Here is a 12,971-nt window from a genome sequence, read left to right as displayed (position 1 = left end):
GGTTCTCCTTCACTCCATGTGCTTTCTCTCTGGGACTATGCTGCCTTTTTCTGTCTTTAGACTATCCACTGTGGTCATGTCCTACTATCCCATAACCGTGACCTTTGAACTTCACTCCTCACCAATAACGACTTGGCATTGATTGATCTGAGAGGTTTTCTCAATGGTAGATTAAACTTGAACTTAACCTAATTTCCATAATAAGGTGAAAGTTTTTATTTGTATTTGTTTATATATAAATACGTATAATTTTGTTTGCTTCTCTTCGCTGCCAGTCCTCTGCTGTTGGAACAGCTCAGAGGTAGAACTCGGGGGTTGCTGAAGAGTGCACGATGCGTTCTGAGTTTATAGATCAGCTATTTTCGGGCGTGCAACAAAGTATAAATCACGCTGCATCAAAATGGGTATAAAAACTATTAACAACAGCAGTCTATAATGTAGTACCATCAGCTCTAGTGTTTCGATTTTGTTTGGTTTCACGTATACAAACATCTGAGGTGAAAGTACAGTAGTTCGTTGCAGTCATAGAGGTGAGTAGTACGCAGAATCTGAGCATCGAAAGTAGAGCGCTTAAAATGCCTACTAAACGGTAGGCAGTATCGGCGTTCAAAATCGTGTACTTGAAACACTTTTTGAAGTGTCGACAATATGAGCTTCCCTAGCATTGTACTTTATAAAATGCCTGTTAATAGTAGACGTAGCACACTTAGTAGCACACTTTGTTTTGCTTTGATTAGAGAAATGTGCTGCCTTGTTGCTCGTAGCCAATCGAATCCTCACAGATCTTTACAAGTCCATAATTCCACTCTGTGCATGGTGTAAGGGGTTGGGATGAGAGCATTAGGGTGCATTTTCTGACCTTTGCGTCCTCTGGACCTGTCAGTCCAAGTCAGACAATTTTCAGTTCACCCAAAAATTGTCTTATTTTCCATCAATTACACACCCCATGAAGCCTTGAATTCATGGAGACGTTTTTGTTTTTGTCGCATTCCTAAGCCAATAATATGACCGGCGGAAAGACACTAATGTCTCCGGAAGGAGACTCCGCCGGTCATCAAATTATTGGCTTAGGAATGCAACAAAACCTAAAATATCCATGAATTCAAGGCTTCATGGGGTGTGTAATTGATAGAAAATAAGATTTATTTTGGGTGAACTACTCCTTTAAGCGTGAGGCACAAGCTATGCGATTCCTATGCATCTTTTGTGTTGGTTTTTGCTGCCTGGTCACATTTCCTTTTTCTTCATTAGCCTGAATAAAAGTTAATTAGTAAGGCTGAAGCACATTCCGCCCGGAATGTGTTGTAATAGTAAGAAACAATTGTAAAGTAAAGGTGTCGAGTATGGGGAAAACAAATGACTTGTTTGGGGGGCGAGACACACAGCACAGCACTGAAATTCCCCACCACAATTCATACTTTCTAAATGTTTAAAAAGCAACAAAGAATTCTTTAATTGCAAGTCCTCTGTATTTGCAACATTGCCCAAAAAAATATTTATTTGCGGTTCCCAATACTGTACAATCATATAAAAAAACAATAAAATATTGATGTATAATTGTGTTATATTTAAACTGGTTGAAATAATGATTGAAGTTATTTTTTAAATTAGTACTTTTTATTTGACCCAATCTGTTCTGTCATTTCTTCATATGTTCTTATTGTTCTGAGTGGAACCTCGAGTGCTTCTTTTGACTCACTGTTGCTGTAACATCGCCTCCTACAGGATTTAAAACAAACTGAATGCCCTATTCAAGATTACAGCATATTCCCAATAATGACGTTATGGCGATGATGAGTATTATATTTTCTCTCGTTCCTTATTGTTTTTCGGGGCGTATCATTTTAGCAGTTTATGGACACTTTAGCAGAATGTTTTTCTGTCTTTTTTTTTTCCTTTTTTAGATATTTTTACTATTGATTGTTGAGTGCCAACGATTTGAGTGAGAAGTTACTTTGGTTTTGACGTAAAACAAAACAAGAAACGCAACCCTGACGATAAGCTTGTTAAGACGAACTAACAACCCATCATGCTGATGGAAGGCTAGTAGTAACTGTAATGGCCAAAAGCAATAATGATAAACAATAATGGATGTTAATAACATTGACTGCTCTGTATTGAACACCACCTGGTTTGAATGTTGAATGGAACCCATGGGTGATTTGAAATAATAAAGTACTTGAATGTTATTTTCTCCTGGCTTTATTAGTAGTATTAGTAGTAGTATTTATGTTATTATTAACCAATTCGAGATTCAGTCCCTCAAAAATTCTCACTGGAAAATGAACAATGGTTTGATGCAGGGCTCGTAAATAGTTTGTGATGTCACGCACCACACACTAATCAAAGCCTCGTCAAAGATGAGCGTAAACACGTGGCATGCGCGCCTATTCGTGTCTTTATTCAGCCTCTGATTGGACAGCAGACCAACGCGAGGGAAAGCCACAATTGGTCTGTTGTCCCAGTCGGGAGGCTGCACTCACTCACTGCACCCTGACACCAGTTTCCATTGAGTGCTGAATTCTACTCATTCTGAAAACCAGAATTTGGTTGCAACTGCACCTTCTTGATAGGAAAGAAGTGCTCTGGCTGACCCCACTTGGCATGCATTTTTGCTTACCAACCACTCCCAACGTAAGTCAAACGAACTACACGTCAGAAAATAGGCATTGCCACCAGTGCTCACACCCCACAAGACAACATTGTCCCAATGAAGCCTGATTTATACTCAGTTGCACACTGGTGTTGCATGCCGTAAATATCAGATGTACAGTACAAGCTCACAACGCATCACATTCGTGACGCGTTGTGAGCTTGTACATCTGCTATTTATTGAGCATGACACCGGCACGCAACTAAGTATAACTGAGGCTTAACGCGTGCGGTCGGTGGCTACATCGTTTCTGATGCAGATGTGGGACTGTACCCTTATGGAGCCTGTCATGTTTTAGCTACCTTCGTTTTTAACCTGAACTGGGAATAGAAAAACTACAGTATCTGCCTGGGAGTTTCATCCCCCTTTCTTGTCAAAATGCCCTTGAGCAAGGCACTGAGCTTCCAGCCGCTCTAGTGGAGCTGCTGAGTGGCCATCCCTAGATGACTGGATTTATTGTGAGTCTGCGTATGTATGATCCCCTTGCAATGCTGCGACATCTCCCCGAAGCCATTGTTGTATGTGAAAAATGTCTTGTGAGTCACCTTGCCTGCCTGCTTAAACAAGAGACCGGGCAGGTTGACTGAGGAGCACAGGCTTATTTACAGCAACGGCTTTGGGAGCAGCCACAGCCTGGAAGATGGAGGACTACAGTACACACACAGGGCAACCTTGGTGTATTTCTTCAACCTACATTTCCTCAGCGTTCTCAGGCACTGTGTACATAATAGCACAATTGTCATTTTGAATTAACCACTCGAGCCCTGTTTTAAACAAAAAAGAGTCCAAATAGAACGATCTACAAGCAAATCTCAGCCGAATCTCAGCCTATCTACATGTTTTGAGCAAAGTGGCAAAGTGAACCTAGTATGACACCATGTGACATCTATGTAGAGTTCAAACAAGTGTTTAAGTTAGAAAAATACCTACCTAAGTACAGACAGGCCATTTGTAATTTTAGGGTGAATAACGAGAATTCCAAAGGTTACTGGCAGATCTAAAGGGCTGGAAAGAAGTCAGAGGTTATGCTATTTATGTAACGACAACCGATTTGGGGATGGGTTTCACGTTTTGTTTTTAAGTGCAAGAATATTAGCATTATGAATTTTAGACATTATCTGCTTAAGTACTATTTAACTCACCCATCTATGTTGAAGTTAATTACTGCAATCTGATGAGCCAAAAGTTATTTGTAAATTGGGTGCTTTTCTGAAAAACTTTCTACCGCTCTTCAAATAATGCATGCCATGCCTTTTGCTATGTCTATACGAATATTATGTATTGTATATGAATCTGTGCTCTATACCATGTGAACATGGTCTAGAGTTAAATAAATGATGATTATGATGATGGTTATGGCTGAGTCATGGTGACATGAGCGTGACGATAGAGGTCCGCCCGCTGGCCCTCCCTTAAGCCAATTTTAATATATAGAAGTGTGTAAAAACAACAAATTGACCTTTCTTATTGACAATGAACACAATAACTGTCACAATTAATGTAAAAAGAAAAACATTTTAGGAAGCATATTACACTTAACCACAAAGTAGTCAAGTAAAATGAGCATTTATATTTGATATTTCCACTATTTTTCAAAATGAACCTTTCTCAACATGCTAACGATTATGTAAAGTAATTGAGATTATACCAGTAAAGATGTTTAATAAAAGAATATAATGTTTTTTTCCAAGTTTGTACCCTTGACAATTTATCATTTAAGTACAAGATAAATAAAATTATTTTTCTCTTTTTGCTACTTATTAAGCATGTCTCTAAATGTGTCTAAAAGAAGAAGAAACAATTAGCCAAAATGAGATAATACATATATACAATATTTTTTAAACATTTCTTTGTTCTGTGTATGTAGCTGACCACCCAAGTTTCATGCGGCGGACAAGTACCTCCTTTCCCTTCAGTAGATGCTGATAGCACTTAACTGTGGCCATCATGACCATCATCCAGAAATGGTCTCCCAGTCCCTCTCCCCCAGATGGCCCATGGGACGGTGAACCTTTCTCTTCCGTCTAAATGTGATCTTTGGGTTTTTCATACACTTTCGAAGGAGCAGGATTACAAATCCAGGCTCCACATTGTCCATCACAACATCACAATTCTGATGGGCCTCTTTTCCATGACATCTGTGATGATAAATGGAGACAAAAAAGAAGAAGAGCATTTTTCTGACCTCCTGAGATTGCCAAACCCTGGTGCCCTGTGTAGTGCTGATTGCCCCCATGCTGTGTGTCTGTGATGTTCTCTTGCATGTCTTACACTTTGGGAGTCAGCTTCCGGCTCGAACCACCATTTCTTTGTTCTGTGTAACAACTAAATGGATCAAATTAACAACAGGCATTTAAACAGCACAACCAAAGTTAAAGTGATTAAATAATTGCAACGTAGAAATCAAATATGTGACTCAAAACATAGCAACAAAGTGAATCCAAATAAATACAGATAAACAAGGGCTTACATGTGTCATTGCTGAGCTGGCTGGAGAAGAGGTGAGGACTGAAAACAGAATGAGGATTTCTATAGTAGAACACACCTGTTTGCGCCCAGTTACACCTGAATTAAATAGATATACGAGAATCCTTAGTATTTTATGGTACTGTGCAAGGTTATTAATATTAGTGTTGGCTCGATGATGTCATACCATCTGTTTCAAGTTGGCTTCATAATGTTCTACAACTACTCCCATTACAACAGCTCACACGTGTTCTCCAAGGAGACACAAATGAGTTGTTCTTTGTCTTGGAGTCCTGTTGTGAAATATATTGGAGAAGACTATGCTGAAATATTGTTAAGGGGTTTTGAAAATTTGGGAGAAAAGTGACACCCAAGGGGCAGAATCCCCATATATACAAAGTTTTTATGATTGTGATGGCTATGGGTATTAAGAAGATGATGTCTGTATGTATGTATGTTAGTTTGTTTGTGATCGGGTTAAATGTTTCTTTTATATGTGAGTAACAATCAGTTTGTGGTAATATGTGAAAAATAAAATGATTGAAAGAAAGAACACACCTGACTGACATCAATTAATCACACAAATGGCAATGGCATACATGCAGTACCTGATATGTATAGCAAACTTACATACACTAATAAATGAGTGTATGTAAGTTTGCTATACATTGATATTGAGGTTTTGTGTTTCTTTTTTGGTACACACACACACCATTTGATTTAAATAAGTCATTTTCTATGCATGATATTGTGTGCTTGTGATTTCTATACCATACTGTGAAGGCATAAAGATATGCAAGTGTTCAGGGATGCATGTACAGTGTATGAGGAAAACAACATGAGGCTGGCACTTAGACAGCATGGGGGAAATTCACAACATGTATATAAATTATATATATGTTACTTACAGTACAGTAACATATATGATGAGAGACTAGAGATGAGTATTACATCAATCAATGAAACAATGGTCTAGACAGACAACTGCATGTTTAGTTATCTCATGATGTTACAGGAAGTCCACCTAAGTCACTAGCAGTGCCTTTGCATATCAGCAGTTTTTGATTGATTGAATGCTTCATTAGTCAGAAATGTAAACAGCACGAGGTACAGTCAGACATTAAAGGACGACTTCACCGATTTTCAACCTATCTTCATATAATTGGTCCTCACTAATACTCATGATAAAATGGTACCATTTTTTTTCCTACTTGGTCTGTGTCTCATAGGAGGGCTGTGGACAGTCCAGAAACCCGTCTACCAGTGACATCATCATTAGGCATGATTTTCATGACATGATGAAATACAATTTCACATTTTTTATTTCGATTTTTATTAACACGAGAGCAATGGCTTCTTTTATTGCATTGCAACTTTCCAGGAATAGAAAGCCTGCAGTTTCTATTAGCTTGGATTCCCCATTGATGATGTCACTGGTAGACAGGACTCGGAACTGTCCACAGCCCTCCTCTGAGACACAGACCGAGTAGAAAAGAATTGTACCATTTTATCATGAGTATTAGTGAGGACCAATTATATGAAGATCGGTTGAAAATCGGTGAAGTCGTCCTTTAAGGCTAAAAGGATAACACAAAAAAGTCCTGGGGACTTGTTTCCATTGTGGTCCTATGTATTCAATTCATCAACATGGAATAAGAAATGTACACAAAAATACATGTCATCAATAAATACAAACACTATATGTACAGGAGAAATGGAAAAATACATCTACCCCCCTTGTGTCTCCTGATAGAAGTACTTAAGTACAGTACTTGAGTAAATGTGCTTACTGCTTAATTACTTTACACCACTGCCGTTACGGCCACTAGAGGGCGGTGTTCCATTGGTTTTGTGATGCCGTCTCGCGGTGGAATACAGTATGTAAATGAGCTGTGTTCATTTTGATTGGCAGTCTAAAATGGTTTCCTGCCCTCCTCCCTCCAAGCAACATGGTGACATGGTGGCTCCTTTGTCTGTGTGACAGGCCAGCACACACGCACGCACGCACGTAGTGCGCGCGCACACACACACACACACACACACACACACACACACACACACACACACACACACACACACACACACACACACACACACACACACACACACACACAGACAGACAGACAGACAGACAGACAGACAGACAGACAGACAGACAGACAGAGACACACACACACACACACACACACACACACACACACACACACACACACACACACACACACACACGTATGCACGCAAACACATTCTAACAGAGAGAGAGAGACAGACAGACAGACAGACAGACAGACAGAACAGAAATAATGAATAAACCTTGAATGAAAGGAATAGCTTATTCAACAATACAATGATGTGCTCTGTGTGTGTGTGTGTGTGTGTGTGTGTGTGTGTGTGTGTGTGTGTGTGTGTGTGTGTGTGTGTGTGTCTGTCTGTCTGTCTGTCTGTCTGTCTGTCTGTCTGTCTGTCTGTCTGTCTGTCTGTCTGTCTGTCTGTCTGTCTGCGTGCGTGCGTGCGTGCGCGCGCTCGCGTGTGACTGTGTGTGTGTGTGTGTGTGTGTGTGTGTGTGTGTGTGTGTGTGTGTGTGTGTGTGTGTGTGTGTGTGTGTGTGTGTTTGTTTGTTTGTATGTGTGTGTCTGTTTCTCCTTGAGGTTCAAGTTCAGTTGTTAAAGTCTGATTTATACTTCATCTTAAGACAGTCTCATACAGTGGTGGAAAAAGTAATCAGATGTTGTACTTTAATAAAAGTATCGATACCACAATGTAGAAATACTTTGTCACAAGCAAAAGTCAGGTATTCAAAAATGTTACTTGAGTAAAAGTACAAAGGTATTGAAATCAGAATATACTTTAAGTTCCAAAAGTAAAACTATAGTACTATATTGTATGTAATATAATTCAAATCTACAAAGTAACTATAAGTTTTCAAATATTGTAGTGGAGTGAAAAGTACAATATTTGCCTCTAAGATGTTGTGGAGCGGTAAAAGTATAGAACATTTGAAATACTCCAGTAAAGTATTTGAGTACTGTATATGTACTTTGTTACTTTCCACCACTGGTCTGCTGAAAGTACTGGTTCACGTTGTAAAGCTGCTATTTCCGGCTAGCAACACTGTTATACGACCAAGTATAAATCAAGCCTCACTGTCAATCCCAGTGGTGTAAAATAACTGTTAGTACAAGTACTGTACTTACGTACAATTTTGAGGTCTTTTTTACTTCACTGGAGTGTTTCCAATTTTCTGTACTTTTACTTCTACTCCATTACATCTCTCAGAGGCAAATATTGAACTTTTACTCCACTGCAATTTGAAAGTAGCTTATTAGTTACTTTGTAGATTTTGATAATTATTACAAAACATACCACTTCAGCCCTTTGGCTATTTGAAAATAGCCGATATGTAAGCTCACAACGCGTCGCGATGCAACGCGTTGTGAGCTTGTAGATCACCTATTTTCTAAATATTTTTAATACATTTTAGACATATGATAACTTGTGACACATTCTGAGTACTTTTGGTACGTTTACTCAAGTGAATTTTGATTACCGGACTTTTAGTTGTAACAGAGTGTTTCTACATTGCAGTATTGATACTTTTACTTAAGTGACAGATTCATATGGAGCTATAGGGCTGGGCAATAAGGATAAACAATCAAATAAGACTTTTTTGACCAAATACGTCAATATAGATGACGTTAATATGGTATTGAGACGATAATTTAGCCTACATTCTTTTGCATGACTCTGACATGACTCTGAATTGCCATAAACACGATATTACAATATCCAAAGTCCCAGACTATATCTAATCTCATATCACAATATTATACCCATTGATATATTACCCAGCACTATATGGAACTACTAGGGAAAGAAGTAGGCCTAGTTCAACTATAGCTTGTCACCACTGAATAGTGATGGAGGAAGTACTCACATTTGTTACTGAAGTAAAAGTATCTCTATCAATACCACAATGTAGAAATACTCAGTTACAAGTAAAAGTCTGGTATTCAAAATTTCAATGGGTAAAAGTACAAAAGTATTGGCATCAAAATGTACTTAAAGTACCAAAAGTAAAAGTACTCATTATGCAATACTTTTTTCTAAGTTTTCAAAATGAATGAAAATCTTTTGAAATAGCAGATCTACAAGCTCACAACGCGTCGCTTTGCGACGCATTAAGAGCTTGTGGATCGGCTATTTTCAAATAGCTGAAGTATATAGGACTGAAAGTGGTTAATGTATGTTTAGTAATAATAATCAAAATCTAGAAAATAACTAGTAACTAAAGTTGTCAAATAATTGTAGTGGAGTAAAAAGTACAATATTTATAATATACAAATACTCCAGTAAAGTAAACAATACTCACAGTACTTAGTACTTAGTTACTTTCCACCACTGCCACTGAATACCTTAGTTCATTCAGCTGGTCAGTACCTCACTTTCTTTATCACCGCTTGTAACCACCACCGTTAATTTGTACAGTAAATGAACGGTACAGGAAGAATGCACCTCGATGTAAAATTGGCTATTGGGTCCAAAATGTTTTTTTTTTTAAAGTACATGATTAGAACATGATTGAATATTTCACAATTAAGGCGTAATCATATTTCTACAATTGCTACAAATTGCAACAGAACCTGTATATCTGATCATTTTGGGCATAAACAAGAGATTGAAGGGTAAATTTAAGTCGGATAATGATGTACCGTTCATGTTCAAAACATTTTTTTTTTAAACATTTTGGACAGAATAGCACATTTTACATCGAGGTGCCCACTCTTCTTGCATCCAAATGAACCACCTACGTATTCTGTGACCGGTGTCCCCCAGGAGTCTATACTTGGCCCCCTTCTTTTTTCCTACGCCAAATCTCTTTAGCGAAAATACAGTGGATCCAAGATGTCCATGCTGTATTGATGTGGTAACATAGGAGAGATAACAGGCAAACGTTGATCAAAATATCAATTCTTCTACATTCTCTAATTGGGTAGACTTCTTGTACATTAAGTAATGCAGATGTTTAACAATAATTTAACTCTTGAGAGTGTCAAATGAAACCAAATGGACCCGTAAGGGTCCATTTGGTTTCATTTTACGCTCTCAAGAGTTAAAGATCGACCTATTAAGGATCCATTTGGTTACCAACTCTCCATCATTTAGCTGGGGACCACCTGGAACCCCCTCAAGGACCACTGGTTGAGAACCACTCTAATAAGCAATATGAATTACTGCTACTATTCCCACACCCCATGTTCTGTTTTAACTGTGGGAAGCATTAATAGGCTTGTAATCATCTATTCTATGTCATTATCCAAAAGGTCAGGCTATAGATAGATACACAAAAGCCACTGTTTAAAGCCTCATAAACTATTTCCAAGTGGGTTTAGAACGATTAGGAGAACATCCATCCTCTCAATCTGGCACTTTGGTCATGTCATCAAAGGTGAACGTTTTCACAAGTCAAACATTTTCACGAGTAGCCAATCTACAAGTTCACAACGTGTCATAAAGATAAAGAAAACTTTATTGTCCATAAAAGTTTTACATAAAATGTAAATTTGCCTTTGGCACACTGGCATCCAGTATATAAACAATAATAACAATAATACATAGAATGCACAAATGCAATAAAATACAATATAAAATACATTCCCATAAGAGCAACAGTGATCATGGCCTGTCTAGGGATTGGGTGGTTGGGTTATTTAAAAATGTTCTTATTTAAAATATCCACTGCAGATGGCACAAATGAATTATTGTCATGAGATGTTTACTGTCTATTTCCAAAAATAAAAATGTATGTAATTTACATTTTTGAAAACAGGGCTTAAGTGTGTATGTGTAAACATAATCAAATCTTGTTAATCTTGTAAAATCCTATATGAATTTTTTTAAATAAACCTCATTGCTTTTTATGGGCTCCCGCATGACAAGGGTGACAATAATCGTCTCTGTCGGGTGGAAACCTCATATGTCCAAAACCTTTACTTCTCATGATTCAAATTCAAAAATAACAAAAGTTGTAGATCTACAAGCTCAAAACGTGTCGCTTCGCACCACGTTTCAAGCTTGCGGATCTGCTACTTTTCGATGGTTTTGTGTGATGTTGTAGTATGATCAATTAGGACGTTCATTCACGGAAAAACACAAAAAGTTAGAATACAGAGATAAGAGTTTTTTGCCCGACAGCAACGATATGTTACCCCCATCATCATGTTTCAGATTCAACTATAACTCTTTATGGGTGTAGCTGGACCTGAGAGACAATGCAGGACAATAACTGGATAGTGGGGACTCGGGAGAAGATTCTATTCTAGAACTTCAAGTTCAAAGGTGAAGTTGAATGAGTTATGGAATGGAACGTGGTGCTTGGATGTTATACAATGTTAGGCTTGGTTATGGTCAGGTCACAGGTGTGGAAGGTTAACCTTTAAGGTCAGAAATACCATCTTAGAACCATCAAACAAAGTCACTCCCTTAAACCACTTTGTCCGGGAAAAAGGAGCGATTTTGGTGTAGAGTCTCTACGCCAGTGGTTCTCAAACTTTTTCAAGTCAAGGTCACCCCCAGATTGATATGTATTTTGGCCATGGACCCCCATCTGAAAAGGTTTAATGCCAGGGACCCCCAGAAAAAGATTTATGTAAAAAAAAGAAATAATTCAAAGTTTAACGCTGTCAGGCTATATTGAGCCTATGGGTGTCTGGACCGCTAGGCCAGTGATCCGGGCCAGATCTACATATTTTTGAATAGCCAACATATAAATGGATAAAGTGGTTACTACACCAAATCGATCTACAAGCTCCCAACGCGTCACGACGCATTGTGAGCTTGTTAATGTGCTACTTTCACAGAATGTTTGCCTATTATGACACATGGCCAGAATTAGGGATCATATGGTTAACACAGCCAAGGTGCCCATGGAGACCTACCTGTCCTTGAACAAGACAATGAACTCTGTCACTGCCCGCTTACCGCAATTCACTCTGGAAAACAAAGTGAACTACGTTCCCCCGAAAGGGGAAACAGAAAGTGGGCTAATCCTGAATAATGACAAAAGGGATCATGGTTGGAATAAGAAACAAAGGCCTTATATGCAACAGAGCACCTGCACTCATAAATTATCTAGAATTAGCTTCAATTCCACTTTCCTTTTATGTTGCCTCTGCCTACTATAATACTGAGTTTTGTGCTGTGTTAAAATGTTTGCTTTTTCAGTAACTATAAGACTCGATGGATGTCCATTATGCTGCGTTCACACGGGAAGATACAAAGATACATGCTTCATTTTCAATGGAAGCCAGCGACATGAAGATACAAAGCAACATCCGACGTTTGTAGCTGCTACAAAAGATACAAAGATACAAAGATACACATTGAAGTTGAGCTGGGTTCAACTTCCAGATACAAAGATACAAAACTGCTACTGTAACTCCGATGACGGACGCACTCTTGATGACGTCAACGACCGTGTTGAGCAACACAGATACAAAGCCAGAGAGCAACAAATGCAGTATGCTGTCTGTGTATCTTTGTGTGTGAACGCAGCATTATACCTCATACTTGCCAATCAAGTGTGTCAGACGTCTGTATTAAAGTATACACACTCAAATCCTCAGTACACTCACAGTAACTCTGTGAGTGTACCAGTGTTTGGTACACTCTTTGAGTTACAAACGGATAAATGAACACTGAGGATTTTACTGTGTGCCATATTGTCGCTGTCAGGCAGAAACCAACTATCTCTATTTTTTTTTTTATTATTAATGAATCAGTGCTATTGAACACCCTTTACATCTGTGTGTGGGTTTTCTAAATATTGAACCAATGAAAAGTATCAAAAAGCGCT

At 38.4% G+C, this 12,971-nt stretch overlaps 1 protein-coding gene across 1 annotated transcript in view; it reads left to right on the top strand.

Annotated features, from left to right (window-relative positions):
• Positions 1-6,245, top strand: part of polr1f (RNA polymerase I subunit F) — a 43,901-nt gene extending 37,656 nt beyond the window's left edge. The window contains exon 6 of the transcript XR_014602440.1: positions 6,233-6,245. The gene's annotated coding sequence lies outside the window, so the exon portion shown is untranslated. The remainder of the gene's footprint in view (positions 1-6,232) is intronic.
• The last annotated feature ends 6,726 nt before the right edge of the window (positions 6,246-12,971 follow it).

This window comes from Gymnoscopelus microlampas (assembly GCF_963454915.1).
Source record: "Gymnoscopelus microlampas genome assembly, chromosome: 15".
Lineage (NCBI taxonomy): Eukaryota > Metazoa > Chordata > Actinopteri > Myctophiformes > Myctophidae > Gymnoscopelus > Gymnoscopelus microlampas.
Note: the sequence above shows the minus strand (reverse complement) of the source record. Positions and strands in the feature narration are given on the sequence as shown.